We start from the raw sequence: 6,000 nt of genomic DNA, 5'->3' as shown, positions 1-6,000 counted from the left end.
AGAACATGACTTTGCAGTTTTATTATTTTATTTTAAAGCAAAATTTGGTGGTAGCGCTTTGTGCAAATCCGTCTGAGTAAGTACCACCTACTAATATATTCTACTGCCAATCAGCAATACTTAATATTGTTGTTGTGTTGTTGTTGCAGTTGGAAGGGTGAGAGATCCAGTGTAGCCAGGTGTAGCTACAGGTACAAGGGACATAATTTCTTACTTTTCAAGTTTGATGGCGCATTGGAGATATAAGGGATGATTAGTATTTCGGTGCCAATGTCTATGGCGGTGGTTACCACTTACGATCAGGTGGCCCATTTTCCCGTCCTAATCACCTACCTGTGATTTATATCATCTTTTTTATAAAAGAGATGAATTTAGAAAGAACATCAACGAAAAATTTTATCAATATTTTAAGCACATAGGTATCTATATATAGCTCTAGTTATAGTTTTATAATATGTATAGAATAACTTAACAATTTAACTTAACATTTGTAATCAATTCCAGTTATTTTTAACAAAGACATATCTACTCATTTCAAACATTATTATAGTAATGTCACGTTTTATATTGTTAAGCTTGCTATATATTATCGTTAGGCTTTAATACTGATATCATTTCGGTCACCTGTAATAAGTTATCATTAAAAATAAGAAATTAAACTATGTAAAGTTGGAAGAATACTGAAAAGTTAAAACTTAAAAATTACGATTCCCTGTTCTGATACATCTTAACATGTATAACATCCCACGTAAAGTAAAAATACATCTGTACACGTTCCATTGCTGAGCTAAGGCCTCCTCTCCGTATGAGGAGAAGGTTAGGAGCTTAGCTAGACTGATTCAATGCGGATCGGTGGGTACTTGAGACATGTGGCAGATTTTCATACAACATGTGACGATTTCTTCATATCTTCCTTGACCACCGAGCACGAGATGAATTATAAATACAAATTAAGCTCATAATAATTCCGCACTCACAATCTTTTTCTTATAATCTTTCGGTTATAATTCAGGTTTTCTAGCCACTGGGCCATCTCGACTTGTTGACAGTCGATGTGTTTATTTCTAATTATAATAGTGATGGAATTTTAAGCCGTAACACTTCAAAAGTTCTATACCTATATGTCAACGTTTCTGACCATCATACCAGACGTCCACGACAAATAACAGTTTCAACAAGTTAAGGCTTCGCTCTGGGAGGTCCCCGCGGACCGCCTACGCCCCGCCCATTCGGCACGCCCACCAGTGCCTAGAGACCAGAGTACCGAGTTTAAAATATTGTTTGCAACTATGATCAATATAGAGTACCTACGTCTCGGTGTTATCTGAGAAATTTATACATTTGTCAGACTTATTTCATTTATTCATCGATTTTGTTTATAGCATTACAAGAAAACATTAACATAGAAAAAAGTAAGCAGTATTTTACGATTATTTCACTTCATATTATAGAACATAATCGATACTCTACTTGTGCGAAGCCGGGACTAGTTTAAGAAATAAAAGTATTATCCAGCTCGGTACCTGGGTAGGTAAACTACATATCTACATTACTTATTAAAACCAAACAGAAATAAATAAACATTTAGCGTTTCTAAAATGGACATTCCATTTTAGAAATAGTTTACACAATTAGAAAGTATGAGAAGTTTCATTTAAAAAAAATACAAACTGAAAATGTACTCCATTCAAGATGATTCTGACAATTAACGATTTCTAAATAGACACTGCACAAGATGTTGAGACTCCTTACAGATCTATCATATCATTGAAACTTGCAGTTACTACCGGTTCTGAATGTGGACTCTACCAAAACTGTTAAGGAAAAACTCAACGGTAAATTACTCAATTACTCTTATATATTTTATAGATGGCATAAAATAGTCATGAAATGTCACAGCGCAATTACATGCGACATTGACCATAATAATTACCTAAAACATTTCAAGAATACACGCTCAAGTCTGGTGTCAACCTTTCACAGGTGATTAATGAAGTGACTTCTTACAGAAAAGCACTACAGTCTCTACATATTTTTGCAACAGTATTTAGTTTCAATATATAATGATGTGTCGGTTAGTTTGTATGCACTAATCTCAGAAATAAATAAAATTGAAAAACTATTTTTGTATTAGATACCGAGGTAAAATATAGACTATATACGAAAGAATATATCCCTTTTTTAATAAAAGAGCCATAACACTTATAGTCACTTCTAACCACGAGAGTAAAGACAAAAAAACAACTTTGAATTGACGATTATTGGTATTGGTAACTTGAATAACCTATGGTTTTCAATAAGGATTCGTAAAAAATTGCGTCATCGAAAGTTTGAGAGTAAAAGTAAAGTGGATATAAGTGATTAAATGAATTAGTGTTGCATGAATAACGATATTATATATATATATATATATATATATATATATATATATATATATATATATATATATATATATATATATATATCAAGAACTGTTTATAGTGCATAATATAGTAGAGCTATTAGCAAATCGCATGGAATATTAAAATAATGTTTGTTTATCTTAACTTCTCCCGCTATTCGAATACATTGTAATGCAATCTTTCCAAAAATGTTGAACCAATTACAAGAAAACTATTTAGACAGGCTTTAAGAGATGATTTCTAAATCAGATAGTTTTGTTACGAACGTCGTCCATAATATTTTTAAGACAAATCTTATGACTTAAATTTAAACCAATTCCACACAACCGAATGAGCAGAAGATTAGCACGTTCGGTTTTAATACTTCGATACTATTAATAGTATTACTAAAATATATTTATTTGAGTACAGGTAAAGGGAAATAAAAGGTCGATTTTAATATTAATTTGATTATTTATTTATACTTTTAACAAAACTATTTATAAAATGCATCCAATATATTCTATTAAATTTCATCTCATTCCGTAATATTAAGGAATAATGTTGTAACAAATAAATTGATTAATTAAATTATATACTAAAAGTATGTACAATATTCGTACCTTTCAACTTTGAATTACATTACAATTATTTTACTGTTTAACTTTACTTTTAAACGTTACTTATCGACTGTTTCGTTAAACATTGATTTCTCTCTTATTGGAATTATTGATTTGACATTCGAAAGAAGAAGACAGCGCATTGTTTAACTAATCACCTGCCAAACAAAGTATAATTCAAGCCTTAAATGATAAAATCTATTGATAATACCGCAATATAAGTTCGATATTTATAATGCGTAACTTCAAAGTCATTTGCATACATACTTCATATCCTGAATGAAGGCCTTAAGGAGAACAATGGAATTAGACTCGGGCATTACAATTAAGCTACCATTCTGCTACACCAATACATAACTAGATCACCGTCTATTGGGAGATGCCGCTTTGAATTAGAAAGCCTAATTAGTAACTGTGTTATGATTTTCTTATATAATCTTAGTTTATATACATATATATAATTTATATTATAATTAGTATTTACAATTCACTTATACCGTAACAGCCTGTGAATGTCCCACTGCTGGGCTAAAGGCCTCCTCTCCTCTTTTTGAGGAGAAGGTTTTAGGAGCTTATTCCACCACGCTGCTCCAATGCGGGTTGGTAGAATTCACATGTGGCAGAATTTCAGTGAAATTAGACACATGCAGGTTTCCTCACGATGTTTTCCTTCACCGTAAAGCACGAGATGAATTATAATCACAAATTAAGCACATGAAAATTCAGTGGTGCTTGCCCGGGTTTGAACCCACGATCATCGGTTAAGATTCACGCGTTCTTACCACAGGGCCATCTCGGCTATTCACTTATAACACCGTTGAAATAAAAACAAGGGTACATCAACTTAAATATCATATTAAATGTGTGAAATGTTTATGAGATGTAAATACTATTATTACTTCGAGGTCTTATGTACAAATAAAAAAGAAAAAATAACTACTGTTCAAATCTTAACCATGGAATGATAGCAAGAATATTAGCAACACATTTCCCGTTAAATTGTTAAAACCAAGCATATTTAAAAGATGCCTGCATTAAACAAACACCTAAACAGTTGTTCTATTTAGTAAAGAATACTCGAAATGGAAATAAAATGAATACACGTTTGTCGTTTACTTTAGTATAAATCTATCACAATTAGGTTAATTAGCATAACTGTCATTGTTTTTTGTTTTAAAAATGACTTGATGAACAAACACTTGACTATTGAAATTAAACATATGAATTGAAAGTTACATAAAAGTGCATACATTTTGTTGGCAATCTTCAAATAAAAAAATAAACAAATTTTCTAAATACATTTTTGCTCTGCTGCGGTTTTTTAAACATGAAACTGTTAAAGATAACTCAAAACGTAAAAACGTATACGAAAGTCGAATATCACTTCATTTTAATTCGAAACCTTAAGTCAGCTTTAAATTACGCTTTTTGCCGTCCTTACAACACCCTTGACGGCTGTCCCGGATTAGGGCTACCAGCGTACTTTTTCTAGTGCGAAGAAACATCGTAGTACCCTTAGACGCCCCCAGGGGGTACTTCCAGACCCTTAACGTTTACGACTACCCGATTGCTTTTCTATGAAGGGCCTGAAAACGTCCGCGACAAAAACAGACAGATGTGAACGGAAGCGAGGAATTGATTATGTTTCCGTGTAGCGAGTGCGAATATTGATGCCCTGTGGCCACTTCAGTGGACATTTTTTAGTAATAAGATGTCAACGGATGTCCCCGATTTGGTGATAATTTATTACTGCTACTCGCCGTAGCGATAACTGTAATGTTAATTGCGGTTATTTGTTTATTTTGCTAAGTATACCGTGACATCTTACAAAAACGTCTTGTTTTTACTGTAATAAAATATCTTAAATATATTTTTAATTATTGCAACTTAAAAATATATCATACAAGTCAACAAGAAATGTAAAGATTATTAAAGAAATAAATGAAAATTAACATTTTTAAAAATCATTAATACAATAGTTTTTTGTTACATGCTATTACTATCAACGAATTTTCAAATGATAAAACATGATTGCTTTTAATTAAACAATAATTAATAGATACATTTTATCACACAGACAAAACGAATGTAACGCTATTAAAATAAAAGTAGAATATAAGTTTTGCGGTAGAACACATAGCCGTACCACCAGTAAACCTTTTATTTTAGTATAATCGAAAAAACTTGTGTCAAGTTTTTAAAAGGATTGTAGATTTTAGTAGAATTGTTTACGAGGCGTAATCCTAAAGCGTCTACATAACAAAACATTACATTTTTACGTTTACGTAAATTACGCCATTTTATAATGCCTGTAGTTTATTTTTAAGCTACATTAAGTTACATATCATGCTGCCTGTCTACATTAAACAAGAACTTAAAACTGACATAGCAAAATTATAAACAATAATTATATCAAAAACTTACCACACGCTGTGTTTGTGAATTCGCTAAACATTTTGACATAAAGGAACCCACAATGAATACATCATCAGTAAGCCTTTGACGAACTGACCGCAAATAATAACAACAACAGATGTATCATGGCTGTCATTTAAAAACTACTGTTACTAAGATTATAATTGGCCACATTCTACAGAATTTCGGAAACAAATTCGTAGTTATTTGAAAAAAGTACCGGACAATTTTGAAATTAGAAGAAGTATGACTTTGCAATTATGAATTTGAAAAAAAACTGACTTTTCTAAAGGGTGAAAAGAATAAGAGACAACAATATCGGTACGGTTTTACCGAACTTCGTATTTCCGAACCGGTTGTAGATTTATGACAATCAATAAGTAAGTGTTACGCTTCTTTATTTCGTTTAATATTTTTGATGTTGACTTTGACTTTTGGTGCATAGATAATATTTCATTAACAGTTATTTCGATAATGCAATACTTAAAGGTATTTTTTTGTGTTTATTAATAATGATATTTTATATATTGTGCTATATATGTACTAAGCATCTATATATAATAATATAGTAATATTATGAAAAT

This window comes from Nymphalis io, chromosome 12 (genome assembly GCF_905147045.1).
Source record: "Nymphalis io chromosome 12, ilAglIoxx1.1, whole genome shotgun sequence".
NCBI lineage: Eukaryota > Metazoa > Arthropoda > Insecta > Lepidoptera > Nymphalidae > Nymphalis > Nymphalis io.
Note: the sequence above shows the minus strand (reverse complement) of the source record.